This window comes from Chrysemys picta, chromosome 9 (genome assembly GCF_011386835.1).
Source record: "Chrysemys picta bellii isolate R12L10 chromosome 9, ASM1138683v2, whole genome shotgun sequence".
Taxonomy (NCBI): domain Eukaryota; kingdom Metazoa; phylum Chordata; order Testudines; family Emydidae; genus Chrysemys; species Chrysemys picta.
The window spans coordinates 30,698,348-30,716,884 of record NC_088799.1 but is presented as its reverse complement, the minus strand read 5'-3'; the positions used below and the strand labels follow the sequence as shown (position 1 = coordinate 30,716,884).

At 37.9% G+C, this 18,537-nt stretch overlaps 1 long non-coding RNA gene across 1 annotated transcript in view; it reads left to right on the top strand.

The window, feature by feature from the left end:
- Nucleotides 1-5,005: 5,005 nt before the first annotated feature.
- Nucleotides 5,006-18,537, top strand: part of LOC135973677 (uncharacterized) — a 29,307-nt gene continuing 15,775 nt past the window's right edge. Inside the window, exon 1 of the long non-coding RNA XR_010590635.1 lies at nt 5,006-5,220. This is a non-coding gene — a long non-coding RNA (uncharacterized LOC135973677). The remainder of the gene's footprint in view (nt 5,221-18,537) is intronic.

Here is an 18,537-nt window from a genome sequence, read left to right as displayed (position 1 = left end):
TGCAAACTCACAGTTATAGAAGATAAGTTGCAACTGGATGCCTTACTAAAAGATATGCTATAGCTCAAACAGACATTGTGGGTCTTCTGCACAAATTATTGGATGAAGTTCAAAGACTTATGTTATGTAGGATGTCAGTCTAGGTGATCGTAATGGCCTCTCCTCGCACTACAATCTATGAATCTATTAACTGTCTTATCACCATAGTACCTGAATCCCTTCTGACTTTTCTAGAGAACTGCTATACTTTAGATACCTTTACAAGATGCACCATCTCAAAAGCTGAGCTCTTTTTAACAGCACTGCTTCATAGAAATGCTAATTGTTTGATACTTTAACCACACTGTTATGACTTTGGAAAGTGGCACTTGAGAGAGACTGACCCAGCACAATTGTTTAGCATAGCTATGGTACAAATAGTTCTCTTCATATCTGCTTACACTGGTTTGTTGAAATACCTCTGAAGAGTTAACTTGGCAATTAAAAAAAATCAGACTCCTGGAGCTGAGGGAAGTAGCCCTAAAGAAAACAACCACATCCAAAACGAGTTACCAATGAATGTTATATTCCAAGATCCATATACTCAAGGAAATGTACTGAATTCATCTTAATTGATATTCCCTTTTTAATTCCATATGATACAACATAGTGCAGGCTGTTAAATAAAATCCTGTTCAGAAAATTGCAACAAGTAGAAATGCTGCTTCACAAAGTGTTGATGGGGAAGTTATATCAGGCACAATGAGAAGGGAAGGTGGCCATCACCAAGTATCTCTAAGAAGTTCCCCATAGGTAGCTTCTGCATCACTCACCTATAATCAAGGGGCAGTGAGGTCCAGCATCTATCCACTGAGTTCACCTAACCTTTTTGGAGTTTCATTCCTAGTAGACTTCCCCTATCACACTCCAGATAAGTGCTCTATTGGTATTTTCAAAACAACCCCTGGGCACCACAAAAAATGTATGACGCCCCATAAATGCAATCCTCCTTGACTGGACCTAAGTCGCCTTTTTGAAAATTCCATTAGTCCTCATACTGCTCAGTTGTACACCTATTGAATTCAATAGTAGAGCTGGGCAGGAAATGCTTTGCTCATCTTGAGATAATTTAAGATTTTGTGTGTTGTTGGTTTTTTTTCCCCATCCCCAAACGGGATGAAAATATCTAAATCTTGAGAATGTTGACATTGGTCATTTGAAAAACTTTTTGGATAAGGTCAACCAAAATATTTCAATTAAATAATGCCTAAAAGTTTTTTATTTTGATTTTGATGTTTTATTTTTTAATTTTATTCTAAATCTTTGAAACAAAAAGTCTTCAAAGATGTGGAAACAGAACACTCTGCCAATTTCAAAAGTTTTTCATTTTTTTTTTTTCAAATTGGGGGATTCATCTAAACCAATCCTTGTACATAAACAGTTTCAATGAACTAACATTTTCCAATGAAAAATATTGCATCAGAGAATTCCCAGGCAACTCTGGTCAATAACAAAACTTCCATTGGCTTCATTGGTGCTGGCTCAAATCTACATCCCTTATTTAAACAGTTATTCTCATATTTCCATATTCACACACCTATGCAGCTTTTAAAATGCCAAATCCATTTTTGCATGGATGAATTTATATCAACCTGACCAACAACACAATGATGCAAACCATTATGCATTACAATATGTTCCAACCTGTGGCTACCTAAAGTGTTGACTGACTTTATGCCATAAAGGCAAATCCTTGATTTTGTGACTTTAAGGTAAAATTAAGGATTTAATTTAATGTTTTTTTTTAATATTTTATATAATTGTTTAAGGGAATCTGCTAAACAGTAAAACATAATTATATTAATTTAACAACACTAAACCCTGGAAGCAAAATGCTAAATACTGTTAGGAATGGATTTTTTTACAATACATTTATTGTCTAACTCATTAGCCTGTTTCACTTTTTTTTTTTTTTTTTTTTTTAAATCTTAATTTTTAAATCATTAGCACACAGATGCTTCTACTCATGATACAGTAGTTCTGGGAATCTGCGTGGATCATTAGCTTGCCAATTAGATTGTCTTTATTAAACATCTATTTCACAAACCTTAGAAACAAAAGTGTGGAGGCTGGCATGATGTTATGCACCCTACTTGTAGCTTGAGGCTGTGAGCTTCAGACCTTAATGGAAAGATTCCTGAAATTGGATGCACATTACAGGGAGTCAATTTTCTCAGAACTTGTCTAAGCACAACAGAAAGGGGACCACATGATGTGATATCATTGTGTTCTAATTAAGCTCACATGCATGATCAGTACTGGGACTTGCAAATTGCAGAAAGTAGATACATTGACATTCTATTTTCTGTAAACTAAAAAATATGAACTAACTATAAGCCCAGTCCAACACCCACTTTGAAGCAATGGAAAGATTTCTATTTACTTCAGAGGGCATTAGATCAGGCCCTATAGGAGTGAATTAAAATACTCATGGAACCACCTCTGCAGATTACCTCGGTTCTGCGAGCATATACAATTTATATTACAAAATGTACACATTAATACTGTGTGAATACTTCATTTCTTCCTCCCCACCAAAAAGTTCTTACTGCAAGAGGTGCATACAAATCACACAATATACTGATGAAACAAGTGGATGTGCAAACTATGTATTCAGTGGGGTAAGAATAGAGTTCTAAAATGTTCACCTTATAAACCACCGCCTCTTGAGCCTGCTAAATCAAGAAGGACCCGAGGGGCGGCATGGAGGAGGGTTCTGAGTGTGGGAATTAAATCAAGAAGCATAAGACTTTCTGTCTTGGCCCAATATAACCACAGTTTAGGACCCTGGATAATTTATGGCTAATACTTCAAAATGAAAATGTGTGGACAAAAGATCATATATTTCATTTGAAAGCCCAATCTTTGAATTATTTAATATTTGACTGGACAAATCACTCAGTAAAACAATGTGGGGAACATTTCTGCACAAGATAACATATTCAGTCTTCCATGTAATTTCTTTGATACATTATAGATTGCTTAGTATTGGTCAGCTAAGAGCTAGGACTTCCAGTTGTTACAGAATTGATTATTTTTTAAACTGCAGGTCAAATGTATATTTAATACAAACTGCTTTGAGACCTTTTTTAATGAAAAGTATCATATAATAATATGTAAAAATGGCATCCAATATCAAATGTTTTCACAATATTCCCCTGTATTAATTTCTAATTCACCCCCTTTATGAATGTACATAGCTTCCTTTATTATCCTTTAGTACTCTGAGTTGTAATGAAAATGGTTGCTGATACTTAAGTACAAGCGTATCAGATTGATATTTCAGTGTCTGTGACAGGAAATGTGAGACGCAAAGACATTTATATTCATTTGAGTTTTATTTACCTTCTGATGGAAATGTCATTGTGCTATACAACATGATAGAGTGCTTAAGACTAGATAATTTGTGCTGAAGAAAGCAGAGAGGGAGAAAGAGCTGAAACCTCTTTTCTATATACTCTAAGATCAATGCCAAATGCTCACATAAATATAAGATGGACAAGACATCTGTATTTAATTTATTCCTAGATCATCTGCTTTACTGGACTCCTGATTTATCACAGGTAGACTTATCAGCAAATAAATGTTCATTCTTTAATAGTATGTTACCCTGCAGGAATATGTTTAAAGTACCGCAAACTAGGGCTGGCCAGAAAACGAGAGGTTTGGGGGATGGGAGGGGTGAATCCACATAGGAACCAAACTTAGATTCTCTGATTATTTTTTTTGTGAGGGGAAAACAAAAGTGAGAGAGAGTCCAGAATAGCCAATAGCCCAGTGGTTAGGAGCCTGATTCAAAGCAGATATTTAAATCTGGGTCTCCCACTTATCTGGTGAGTGTTGACCCAGGTTTCACTCTTTTAGTCTCTCCTGGTAGAACTGATCCACTTTTTATAAATAAATATTCATTTGGCTATATATAGAGAGAGTGACTGCATAGCCTTGTGGTTAATGCACTCATCTGGAACTTGGGAGATCAAGATTCAAATTCTTGCTCAGAATCAGACTCCGAAGCTCTGGGCAATTGACTATTCTGCAGTCTCTCTCTTGTTTAAATCAGAATTTCATCCTCCTTCTGAGAAATCTTCCAGATGAAAGTTTGTTTGTTTGTTTGTTTTAAATCAATAAGTTTCCACAAAAAGTTTCAGTTTTCATAAACTGTCACTTTCTTATTTAATTTCACTGAAAAATTCTTTACCAGCTCTAATCGCTACTTTGGAAATACTTATTTCATGATGGTCATACTTGCTGATCAAAATATCACTTCTATTACTAATCTTCAAACGTCTTTCCTGAACTATGAAATAGCATTTGCTGTATTTTTATCTGGCCTGAGGATTTTTGTTCTAACTTTCTTTGCCGCTCTACAGCTTTGAGGTTTGTTATCAATTGGTAGCTCAGAATAAGGTTGCAGATTACCTCCTGAAGCTAGTTTATGCAGGTCTTTCTAAAATGGAGGATGAAGCAGTGAGAAAAGATGACAGAGTATTTTAGCTATAGCACATCTCCTGGATTCCTGTTTCATGAATGAACTGCATAATACCAAAGAACTGCCTCAAGCATCCTCTTTTCACACCAAGGTTTATCCCAGAAGTTAGGGATGGAAAAAACAAACTATTAACTTATCTACCCCACCATCCTGACAATGTAGGTTTATTCTCTACAATACATTATCTAGTGTGGTGTTCAGTTTTCTGTTAAATGTTCTAAGTAATTGGCTGATCTATCTCTACCTCCACTTCCATGCATGGCTTGGAGCAATGATGGGAAAATGAATAGCATCTGCCTCAGATTTAAGTCTCTCTCATGACTTCACTGGAGTGTTTGCAGCAGCTGTACCTCCTAGCCCTGGTATAACAAATTAGATTCCTCTTTATTGTTGATAGAAACCAGCAAACTAAAAGGCAACGAATTACAAGTGCAAGATCAGTATTACTACCAAAGAAATAACAGGAATAGTTACTAGATGCATCCTCCCAGCTGTGACTATACATCATCTGCTATAGTGCTGTCACTTGAAAACTGAGGCACTAGTGATGTCTTGAGTGAAATTACTTTGAAGCGTTCTGCTGGAGTATTGTAAAGTCCTTCCAACCAGAATTTTCAAGATCCTTTTAGGAAAAGTTAGGAATTACATCTCAGAGAAATTCCAAGATGACAGCTGCTAATGTTTCCACCTGGGTCAGTCACTAGTGTTTTCCTTTTAAAAACAAAACTGTATTTGAATATAAATGGTAGTCAAATATGCTTTGTTTAAGAACAAATATCCTTTTCAAATGTATCTGCTTGGTATGTTCAGGGTCATTTGTGGATGTTGTCTTTTAGGTCAAATTTCCCATTGCAGTTTTTCTTCAATAAACAATTGGATTGCTAAGAAAATGAAAATTTTCAGTGTCTGTTCTCAGCTTTTTTTTTAGCTAGACATTTAATTTTTTTGTTTTCAGTAATTTTCAGTCAAATTTTTGGAGATCAACAACAACAAAATGTGTTTTGAGGCCATTTCTGGCTGAAAATGTTTGGGTTTTCTGTTACTGAAAATCAGAGCTTTTTTTTAATGTTTTTTCTCCTTCCAGTAAAATCTCAATTGTTCACTGAAAATTTCTCATTGGACCTAATCTGAATTCCTTACTCAGGGACTTCTTACTGAATTCAAAGGTCTAATACACAGCTCAAGAAACTAGTCTGTATACTGGAGAGAGAAGGAATTCTCTTCAGCCCATGGAGTTCATCTCCAGATGCTAATGCATAAGTCTGTGCTCTTGAGGTGACTATCTGCATGGGTTGGGGTGAAAAATGGCTTTTGATGTATGTCACTAGAGATACAACGGATGCTCTGGTTCCAGGCTATTATGCCTAGTGGTTAGAGTGGTGGTTGATGCTGGACATAGAATCAGGACCAAGCTGAGGGCAGCACTGAAACTGAGGTCTGGGGATGGGCTGTGGGTCAGAAACAAGGTGAGAGTCCATAGGCAAGCCAAATTGGTAGTCAGAGTCCAGATTCAGGCCAAGAGTTGAAGCTGGGTTGGAGTTGTTCCGAGGGTCAGGAATAGGATGCAGGGCTGGAGCAAAATCAGAGTAGAACATGGTCAAAGCTGGAGTGGGCTGGAACAAGGCTCAGGTAAGGCTGGGAAAGGGATAGGAACTGAACCTAGGGCAGGGGCTGGAACAGGAACCAGATCAAGGGCATACTGGAAGCTAGCGAGTCTGTTATATGGCAAGTCAATGAGGGGGAGGAGTAGCTCAGTGGTTTGAGCATTGGCCTGCTAAACCCAGGTTTGTGATTTCAATCCTTGAGGGGGCCATTTAGGGATCTGGTGCAAAAATCTGTCTGGGAATTGGTCCTGCTTTGAGCCGGTGGTTGGACTAGATGACCTCCTAAGGTCCCTTCCAACCCTGATATTCTATGAATAGGAGGTTCCGGGCCAGGTAGAACTGTTGCACAGACTATCTTGCAGCTCTGGTGGGATCAGTAAAATACTTGTGCTTGGGGGGTCATCTGACCCATGCCGTTCTCAGAGACAGGCTACTGCAGCGAGCCTGAGGTCTGAGTCATTGAGGGCTCTGTTGGAGAGATGAGTCATGGCAGCTGAGTGATCTGCCCTGGTCTGGCAGCGGGCTTGCCTCGCAAGATTTGCCCCCCAAATCAACCCTTGATACTGGTAGCCATCAAAAAACTGTGCCTTAAGCTCTATCAGTTGTTCAGCTCTCCATGTCCAGGGAGCAGAGACAAGATTTGCTCCTTGTTTATTACTTGATCAGAATGCTCTCTTGTTTGCCTGGTAAAAAGGGCAAGATAGGTCTTAGCATGAAAACTGACACAGAATTCTAGGAACAAAGTGTAAATGAATGTGACTATGCAAAATCTTTATTTAACTACACATACAAACATACAGAAAATAAGAATAATCCCTTTTTTGCCCAATGAGATTAATACAAAAAGTTCAAGCATTTCTAAATTACATTACTTGCCTTAGGAAACAGAAATGGAAATATTGTAGCTTTTGACAGTTATTTCAAATTGCTCATGTTTGAGTTAGCAGATGCTGGCATAAGTAAATTGCTTCTCCACAGCGTTTCATCTCCTCAGCTATTTGGAATTCAACTTAATTCTCAATTTGCATGCTTTATACTGGGATTTACATCATGAAACTCTCTGCTCTTGACCTTTCTATATCACCTCAACACACACACACTTCCATATATGGATGCACATTTACCTAATGCACTCAGATACCTTCATGCACCCCCTCCCTACCCCAATGGTATATATTATCGACTTTGTATTGTTAGACAGAATTGGGCTAGGTTTTGTATGTTTATTTATATCCATCTGTTTGAGTATAATGCAACATAAGGATATATTCTCTAATTTGGTATTAATGTATTATTTTAATGAAATGGTACTATCAAGTTATTTACATAACTAACCCAAGCAACTTCATTATCTTGTTACTGTTACCCATCTCTTTTATTCCTAGTCACCCCTCTTTCCCCATTGTTTTTGTTATCACTGTCATAATTTGTTTTATCTAAATATGCATTGTAAACTCTTTGGGGAAATTGGTGATAACTTATCTGTCAAGACTCACACTCTCTAACAGAGTAAGGGGATCTTCTGTTGACCTACATTCTTTCCAAGCGTTGGGACCTTGGATGAAAAAGTTGACTAATTCCTGCTGACTCACCAGGGTAGCTATATCTTGTTACATACACCAAGGATGTAAGATTTCTAGACTGTAATATCACCTTAATTTATCTGCCTTAGATTTTCTTAAGCTGCAAATCACCATGGTCTGTCAATACAGTGTCTAGAATGTCTAAGATGATGATTTTCACTGATAACTACTTATGATAATGTATTCCATAGCCATTAGAATTCAAAGGATGCATTTGAACTAAGTCCTTTGCCCAGATTCTTCCTTTTCTACCTCTGTTTTCCATCTTTTCAAGGTCTATGGGTGCTGAGCAACATCTTTGCTCTTCACATTTCCTGGCACTCTGGGCTTTCAGCCCAGTCACATCAGAGAGAGGACGTTATTCCTCTGAGATTTAGGGGTGTGATCTCTTACAATAATGTAACTCCATTCCTTAATTTGTAATGAAAGAGGTGCTGGAGCTTAAGCAATTCTTTTTCTTTCATAACTGATACAGCAAGCCCAGAAGTGCCAGGGGTATGAACTGCCAAGCTTAGAGGTGCCAGGGGTCAGCCCTGGCAATCTGTGGCACAAATTAAGCACTGTAATTAGGTTACTCCTCATTTATACCAGTGTAATTGAGAGGAAAAATGGGACATAGATATCTTGCAAACGTGAAAAACTGTTTCCTCTCTGACTCTGAGGGGGAGTGAGAACCATCTCAGGGTTCAGTAGAAGAGTTGCAAGAGTTTTCACAGCAACAGTGTTCTTTAAGTAGTAGAAGGAAGAATGGAGAGGGTCATTAATTGGATCAAGTTGGAATGGGGCCTTTACTGGAAGTAGAAAGGGTAGATTTAGATCCAGGACCTTTTTGGACAAGTCATGGATTCAGTGGAGATATATTGTGAGGGGGGAATGGAAGGCAAGATTGTTCTATGGATATTTGATATAGCAATAGGGAAAGAAAGATCAAAAGGGCATATTTCCAAACTTATCAAAGCTGAAGTCAGGTTAAAGTTCACTTTAGGTCTAGGTATAAGACAGTGGTTATATTTTAAAATATCATTTATCTATCTTGAATAAGTAAATTGAATTATTGCAACACAGAAAAAACAAAGGAGGAAAACATAAGTGAAATTGACTCAAATTTTAAAATTCAGTTTGAAGAGGACATGGCTGTACGTTGAACAAGTTCTACTGTGGAGACTAACCAAAAGGAAAGGATAAACTTCAGAGATGAGTTTTGTTAAGAAAATGTCAGCTTTGAGGACCTCAAGTATAAGTGAGATTTAGAATGCAGTTTAAATACGATTTACCTTTAGATCACATGGTAGATGGAGAAAGCCCATTACATCATCACCTTTTAATCAGATTCTTCAGATACTGGTCCTTTAGCAAGGTAATAAGTATATTGTGTTTTTAATTGTGTTGCTTGTGTTAAACTCACATGATAAAAACAGTGATAATTGACGCTGTGATAGTCCTGATATTTCAGAGGATTCTCCATGCAAAAAGTTGACCAGAGTAGCCTGTTATCTTTCAAATGCTCTACGCCACCAATGGATCAAAATGCATTTTTTTTAAAAGTGCCCAGAAAGGAGTTCAAATTCTGTTTGCAAACAGCAGGAAGGCAAGAGTGAATGCCCTTTTTGAAGCAAGTTTGCATCACTATTTCAAACAGAAAACTTGCAAGAACGGCAGAGACCTAATTTTCTTATAAATTATATATTAACCATCCCATGCACTTTCAGTGGAAAGCCAATATTTTATCAGCTATAAAAAAGGTGAAATGCTTGCTGAAAGGCATGATGTGCGCCATCCAACCCAAGTATTTAAATTAACATTTACTTTATTTAATGTGGGAATATGTGAGATGCCCACGAAGCATGTGAATTAGTGCATGAATAGTTAGCTACCTGAACTCAGAAAACATGGTCTGATGCTGATGAGTGCTGAGTTCCCACATCACTGTAAACATTAATTCAGAGGCATGTCATACTAATACTAAATACATCATGAATAAACTAAGCAAATGTCTAGAAGGGATAAAGCACCTGGATTCCTATTTCTACAGAATTCCCTGTCACTAAGCAAGCAGAAGCTGTTCCAACATTTAAGGCAACAGATGCCTTGCTGAACAACACTTATGTACACTGCTTTACAGCCCACATCATTTAAGGAGTAGATTATCCTTGAGCTCCCACCCAGAAGGCAATGATCCAAGATACTATAATGGGTATCAGTTAATACTACTTAAGCATACAGAGGTTACTAATATGAGACCAGAGACTTGCTTCAACTGTAGTTCATTAGGAGGTTGTTCACTTGCTGCATATTTAATGTAAGTGATCACTCTGTGACTAAACAAAGAAAAACAACATCAGTAGCGGAAATCAGTAAATTCTTTGTATGGTAATTATGGTTACAATGTTTAACTGATTTCCTCTTTAAAATACTTCTGCATGGCTTAATGTTATGTACTCAGCAAGTCCAGAAGAAAGAGGACATATTCTTTACCAAATAGAATAGAGCTCAGCAATGAAGAGTACATTCTCTTTATCTAAATATATTTTTGTAATGTCATTGTTTTTCTTGGTATGCATAAATAGTCATTTTTTGCTATTTAACCAAATGCCAATTAGTGGCCAACAGTATTTACAACATAATGAATAGAAAGAAGAATATATATAATTCTGCAAACTCTCAAAATCCATTCTAGTTTTATTTTTGAAATCTATTTCATATCAAAATAGTAATTTCCTAAATTTTCATTGCATCACAATTATTAACATGGATTGATTTATAGTGTGGAGTTCTAGTTCAATCTATGGTCTACTTAAAGGCGAGGTTCTGCCACTCTTATTCATGCTTAGTACCTTACTCTGAGTAGTCCCATTGAGATCAATAAGACTACTCGTGGAATAAGAGTATTGCTCAAGGGGAGTACGGATGGTGGCACCTGGCTCAATGTTACCCTTATAAACAGAGTTATACTAGATTTTAAATGACCGTTTTAAGACCTAACTTTGCCAGGCAGTTAATCATGGTCTTAATGAAGATACTGGATTTATGGCTGATTACAACTGCCTGTAACCCAATTCACCCCTTTTTTGTCCTATGACTGGAGAGGTGTTAAATCCACTTCACCTTGAATGGTCTCTTAGAATATGTGTTTACTTATGCTAAACATTCTGATCCACCTTGTGTTTAGTTGTGACACTGAATACCTGCCCCAGACCCAAAGAAGAGCTCTGTATAGCTTGGAATCTACAAACTGAGGCTAGGTCTACACTTCCTGCTTGAATCGGCGGGTAGAAATCTATCTCTCAGGGATCGAATTATTCCGTCTCGTCGGGATGCGACAATCGATCCCCGAATCGACGTTCTTACTCCGCCAGCGGAGGTGGGAGTAAGTGCCGTCGACGGGGAGCAGCGGAGGTCGATTTTGCCGCCGTCCTCACAGCGGGGTAAGTCGGCTCCGATAGGTCGAATTCAACTACGCTATTCGCGTAGCTGAATTTGCATATCTTAAATCGAACCCCCCCCCCCCCCCATAGTGAAGACCTGCCCTGAGTTACACCTAGTAAGGGACATAAAAAGCAATCATAAGAGATTCTTTAAAGACTTGAGAGCAAGAAAAAAACAAGAAAAGTGTAGGACCTCTACTTAACAGTGAAGGAGAGCTAATAACTGATGACATCAAGAAGTCTGAGGTGATTAATTCCTATTAAGCTTTAGTCTTCACTTAAGCCATTAATGGTGACCAAATACTCAGCACAACTAATATTGACAACAAGGGGGTGAGAGTGGGAGGGGGAATGCAAGCCAAAATAGGGAAAGAACAGGTCAAATAAATGAAATTCATCCTAGAATATTTAAGGAACTAGCTGAAGCAATCTGGGAACTGCTAACAATGATCTTTGAGAACTTTGGAGAACAGGTGAGATCCCAGAGGACTGAAGAAGGGCAAACATAGTATCTATCTTTAAAAAGGAGAACAAAGAGGACCCAGTGAATTATAGACCAGTCAGCCTAGCTTGGACACCTGGAAATATACTGGAACAAATTATTAATCAATTGTAAGTGCCTAGAGCATTATAGTTTTATAAGGAATAGCCAGCACAGGTTTGTCAAGAACAAATAGTGCCAAACAAACCTAATTTCCTCCTTTTGACAGGGTTATTGGTCTAATGGATAGAGGGGAAGTAGTAGACATGATACATCTTGATTTTAGTAAGGCATTTGACACAGTCCAATATGACATTCTCATAAACAAACTAGGGAAATGTGGTCTAGATGAAATTAATATAAAGTGGGTGCACAACTGGTTGAAAGACTGAACTCAAAGGGTGGGTATTGATGATTCATTGTCAAACTTGGAGAGCATATCTAGTGGGGTACCACAAGGGTCAATCCTGAGTATGGTGGTATTAAATATTTTCACTAATGACTTGAATAATGGCGTAGAGAGTATGCTTATAAAATCTGACACCAAGTTGGGAGGGTTGCTAGCACTTTATAGGACAGGATCAGAATTCAGAACAACCTTGCTGCATTGCTGTATATGATAGCAAACTAATTTTAAGAATATATAACAGGACAGGAGGAAAATATTAACAGATGTGAATAATTTAGAACTAAGGCCCACATATGCATTCATTGCATATTAGCTACTCCTTCTGAAATCAACAGGAGCCACTATTACATAGCAGTGGCTCAGCAGGATCCTAGGAATCTCATATAATAGTTCCTGAGCATGTCCATGGACAGTATAATGTAAGAATTGTACCACATAAGCATGTGATTATCTGCACTGTGAAAATGGTTTTGTGTCTGAATGGATCTGAAGGTCATTCATCTATAGAGATGTGTGGGAATATTAAATTTGTGGGATTAACTGGGAGACTTGATGGTTTTAGGGGACTGATAATGGGAGCCTTTCACCTCAGGATTTCTGGTTTGAAGCAAATCCAGATGAGTTACAAAATGTGATTCAAAGCAAACCCTGGATTAATAGTTATCTCAGGCTTTCAAGCTAGTCTCAGAAAAGGTGTTGGTGATCTCCTAGGGAACCGGTATCCACTTCACAATAATACACTATTACTAGTAATACTTAACTGTTTAATCCATGGGGGAGTTGGGAAGATTAATGCAGCCATAAAATAGGCATATGTGTCTATCAGTGGAGCTGGTAAAAAAGGTTTTACCCCCCCAAAATGGGGTTTCACTAAAATATTTTTTTTGCAGAAAAATGTGATTTTTTTTTATTTGATTTTTATGGGACATTTCAAAGCAAAATAAAAGATTCATTTTGTTTCATTTTTTATTGAATTTTTCATTTTGTTATAGTCTTGAAGAACTAAGAAACTGTTGAGGAAATGCTGAGCTTTTCAGAGTAGCAGAGTTAGTGTTTCATTTTTCCTTTGGCTACTCTGTCACTTTTCCAAAGTTGGAGAAGTTTTGAAAAGTTATAGAGCAGAAACAATTGGAAGGAAAAAAATTTAAAAACCCAAACAAGACTACACACCGTTAATTCTGCTGCATTCAGTCTCAAAAAAAGTGTATGTTTGTGGCAGGGAAGAGGGGGAAATACTATGGTAGGTCGGGTCAGCGTGCTCAGCACCTAACTGGATCAGGCCCATTAAGCATATGAGTAGTCCCAGAGATTTGAATGGGACTGTCACATGCTTAAAATTAGGGTTGATGTAAGTACTATCCTGAATTGGGGCCTTAGTTGACAAAACTTAGGTTGCAGAATTGGTTTTTGCTCACCGTTTTTCCCTCCCTCCAATAGAAACACAGTCCATTGTCTTGAAAATATCTTTTTCTGTAAAAAATCTACTTTTATTATAAAGTTGACTAGCGCTAGGAGCTGATGATGTACCTTTTCTGCTCTGTTCTTTGCTCATGCCCCAGTTCTATTCTTGCAGAAAGATTTCTGATTCCCTTTTTCCCTACATGAAAAGGTCCTGCACAGTCAATGGTTCCTGAGGTTGTGTTATACCTATTTTGTAGTCTGTAAACTTTGGAAGCAACCGCACAGCACATCTGGTATTCTGGGCATTCACTGTGGTTCTCTTTTGTCCTTCCACTGTTGGTCATGGAATTACCTGCATAGAGTGCCTGCCCCCATTCTTCTAGTACTTAAATTTTTTTAATTATCTCCATGAGTTTTTTAATTTGCAGACTGAAATGAAACTTGCTGAACATTGTGTCTTCCTTCTCCACACTGCTCAAAGGTTTTCTTTTCTTTCTCTTTTTATAAGTGGTTGTTGGTTGGAAGAGTGGCATAAAAGTGTCAGCTGGGGAGAAAAATGCAGAGTAGCATGAGGTGCCACTGTTTCATAGTTGGCAGACAGTCAAATTTTATGCAGAACAGATGACAGAGTGCTGTGCCTAAGGAAAACTATTGTTCCTTGGTGCAAATGATCTTAGAGAAAATGTCCAATCAACTTATAAGCAGGCAGAATGTCATTGTAACAGATGAGAAGGAGTGTAAGCAGACATACATCAGATGTGTTTGCTGATAGTTTTATACTCAGCTGAGAATCTCCAAAAGACATTGGACTCAATCCACAGTTCAGCTGAACTCACAATTGGTGCACCCAAGGGGAGAGAAGAGAAGATGGTTCAAAGCTTCATTTGTGCTCCCCAGATCCTGGACTGGGCAACAGCCAAAATGGCTCTTGATATACCTTAGAGCAGTAGTGGCGCATATGTACCTTTTGTAACCTGGAGCTATGATATGACTTGGTCCAAAAATACAGGTTTGTCAGCACTACTGTGTGTCACACTTTTAGTGTAGCCCTCGCAGTACTGGAAGATTGTGATGATGAAGAGGACACTTAGGAAAGAAAAATGGTCATTCTTAAAAAGTCCAAGTCAGTCTATTGATATAAGTTCTTTGAGAGAGGGCCCATCTTTTTGTTTTAAAATCATAGATTATAAAGCCATGGGGGTATTTTTATCTGACCTCCCGCATAACACAGGCCATAGGACTTACCTGAATTAATTCCTGTTTCAACTAGAGCATATCTAGAAAAAACATGCAATCTTGATTTTAAAATGTCCAGCAATGCAGAATCCACCAAAACACTTGGTAAGTTGTTCCAATGCTTAATTATCCTCACTGTTAAAAATGTGCACCTTATTTCTAGTCTGAATTTGGCTACCTTCAAATTCCAGCCATTATATCTTGTTATATCTTTGTTGGCTAGTTTGAAGAGCCCTCTATTAAATTTCTGTTCTCCACGTAAGTACTTACAGACTGTGATCAAGTCACCCCAAATGTGTTTGGATAGCACCTAACTCAATGGTCCATGACTTGGGCTCATATCACAATATGAATAATAACAATTAATAGCACACAGTGGTGTCTGAGCTTCTGAAGATATTCCCCTGGAATAGGTAGAGAATACCTGCTGTATCTCAGACCCCCTTGTGTGTTGGCAAATATTGTTTAAAGATGACCATAGTAGAAGACTTTTCAGCTTTGGCTGGTGATATTGTGGCTGAAACAAACAGGAATAAAAGGAAAAATAACCCCCTTTCACACTAAACATTTTTGTCTAGTAAAGCCAGATCTTACTCCCATTGAATAAATGGTGACACTCATTTGAATGTCAGTGGGGCAGGATTGGACTCTAAACCTTCCCATGGTTTTATAATATAGCAATAAGTATTTACTGACTCTCTCCATAAACAGAGCAAGCAACAACATGTAGTCTCAACCTTTCCTATTACAGAGGGGAATCTTTTATAATACCCTTATCCAATATCTTCTGTAGTATAGACTTGTCAAATATCCCATTATGGAAAAGGCCTATAGAATTTAAAGATTAACCCTGCAGGTTTCAGTTGAGATATAACATAGACATTGCTCTGAAAGCTCAGAGAATTAAGTAGAGAGTGATGATGATAATGTTGCTATATGTTTTTGAACTGTTCTGTGGAAGGAAAATCCATTTTCAATTAATGCTATAGGAATTTTCCAAAAGGATAAGTCAAGGACAAAAAAAAAAAAACCATAAACCTGCAAGAGAGAAGTGCACTAACTCCCCTCAAAGACATGTCTGACATTAAAATAGCAACAATATCCTATGTGGCTGCAGCATCACCGCTTCTTATGATTTAATCATGAGTCTTGTGATATTTAATGTTTTTCTTCAAGCCGCAGCTCCTGGAGTCATCTCATTATGTTGAGAGAAAAAGCCTCAATTTGCAAAAACAAGTACATTTCTAGTCCTCGTGTGCAGAGAAAAGCTTGAAAATGTGAACCCTAGAAGCTTAAAAAATCCCCAAAAGTAAAGAAAAACATCAAATTTGTTATGTTTTAAAAGTTCTCATGATTTTTAAACCAGTATCCTGTTTTTTGTGTGGGGTAATTCATGATTTTTGAATACTTGTGGTTGGCAATATTGTGGTTGATACCTGCAATGCAGAAGTCCAGATGTAAGGAAAATATCAAATGACATTCCTTTTCTAATCCTGCCCTTACATTTCCTTGTACAGTATTATGAAAGAAGGAGGTATTTTAGTCCAGTTAACAAAATACCCTGGAAAAATCAAGTATCTAGATAATTTCAGCACTAAAACTGCAGAGAATTTTACTTAGAGTTCAGACAACAGTGTCTTTGTTTTGTCTACTGGAATTAATCCTCAAATTGCCCAGATAACCTTTATCTTTGCTTGTTATAGATAGCAATTCAACATTTTACTTTAAAAACTAGTTTCTTTAGATGTTATTTCAATTCACTTTGCAATCAGAAGCTGAAAGAGTTTTATTTGGGGAAGTTTAATCCAGAGAATCCAGTTTAATCCTGCCTTGCCCAACACTGACCAAGAAATATGACAACAGCACTCTTATCAATTTTCCCCTAAGGCTGAGTCAAAGTAAAATAGTCCAAGGAGGGTGTGAAGGTTTGTCCATTGACTTCAGTGGGTTTTGAATTAGGCCCCTAATGATATGATCATAGAAAAGTTTCACTGCAGCTTCATTATAATAGAAAAGATTTCTCAACCTTAATACTACGTTAAAACTATTTTTGCATGGAATTTCCTTGCTTGTTTGAGTTTTTAAAAAACAGTAAAAATAGTCACTCTGCATCTGGAATTTGTAATTTCCTTGATTCAGAGCTTTTAAGCTTTTGGCTTTTCAGGCTTTGAGAACCAACCCTTTTCAGAACTATTGATCTATGTTAAGGATAGTAATGTAACTGTATTCATATGAATGTGTGAGTGATTTCTTGGTTCTAGATTTATATGATGCTGAGACTGTCTGTCTAAACATCTAGGTTTCATTGAAGTACTAAGAAAACTGAAAATGCAGGAGGAAAAGGGGTAAGGAACTAGTGACCGTTTGAACAAGTACCTTATTTCCTTAGTTCCTTATTTGATTCTCACCTTTCTGTTTCATTAGTGTAAGGCAATTCAGCATGGAGGGTTCGATTCAGTGTAACTCTTAAGTGGGGGAGGGGGGGGAATGGATAAGGGCTAGTAAAATCACAAAGTCTTCAAGCCTGTTCTCAGAATATTTTCCCCTGGCTATTATTACAAGCCCTTCAGGAAATTTCTCCTCTTCTTCACATTAAAAGGCAAATCTAGAGTTGTATTTGACCAGTTGTTTCATTACCTTACCCTCTTCCTCAGGCCTCTTCTGGTGAGGATCTGTGTTTTCTCACCTGGCTTTTTGCCAAGTACAAATGCTTTTCTGTGCCTGACACTATTGTCTCATTGGACTAGTAGCAAAAATCAGTGGTAATGAAACTTTTAACTACTTTCCCAAGCTTCTCCTCCATCTCTGACTCCTTAGATTTTTCTTCCCCACTTTAACTGTTGTTTAAGAGTCTGTAGCTCACTGTGACTGTTCATAACTGTTCTACCTGTCTGACCTTTTGGCTCAGGTTTTTATCATTGATTTTTATTTTCTTTTTAAATGACTTGATTTCTTGGCACCTCAGCATTGGACTAGCTCTGCTTCCATTACATATGTGACAGTAAAACTCCTACTGAATTCAGTGGGAGCAGACGTAGGTCAACACTGAGTGCTTTTTAAAATCACAACCAGAACTCACTCTCTCTCACACTCACGTGGCGGCAGCAGCAGCTCTGGAAAGCAGATAGGCCTCACAAGTTACCAAAGCCAGGTTAAGGGAAATGAAAAATGAATTTAGAGGGATAGTGTATTCTATGGCCAAGTGATGGGAGATCTCTCTCCCAATGGCTTCCTGGTGTTTAAATTATGGTTTTAATCACAAGCATAAGGTGAAGTACCTCTGAGAATTGATGTTGGTGGAGTGGTATAACACCAGAAGAGAGGAAGTCCAAACCATTTAGGACTGTGTAGCTCAAATCATCATCTTTCACTTCAGCCAACTGCTGAGTGCAGTGCAGTCCAGAAGCACAGGGTAACAGTCTCGCTATGTGAAACACTGCCGAGTAGGTCGGCAGCAGCTTTCTGTGCCAGCTGCAATTTCCAAATGCTTTTAAGAGGCTGCCCCATGTGGAGGTGACAAAAGCATGAATAACCATAGGGAGGCCTGTACCCTGAAGAAACGGTTGCAACCTTCTTGCCAAACACAAATCCAATAAACAGTCTGGCATCTGCTGCTCCCTGGACACCCAAGAGCAGCTGGGCATTCCCAGGACCTCTAGATTTCCAAGTGGAATGACCACTGGAGGTGCTGATACAATTTCTTCAATGTATTCTGGTTGTGCCACATTACTGCATGCATCTCACTATATATTAAATGATATTGTAAATACATTACTTTTATCTGCTGTAAAAACTATTCACAACAGGGTGAGTTAAGGGCAGGAATGACACCAGTATTCCTGATTTTCCTGACATTTTCTTGACTAAAAC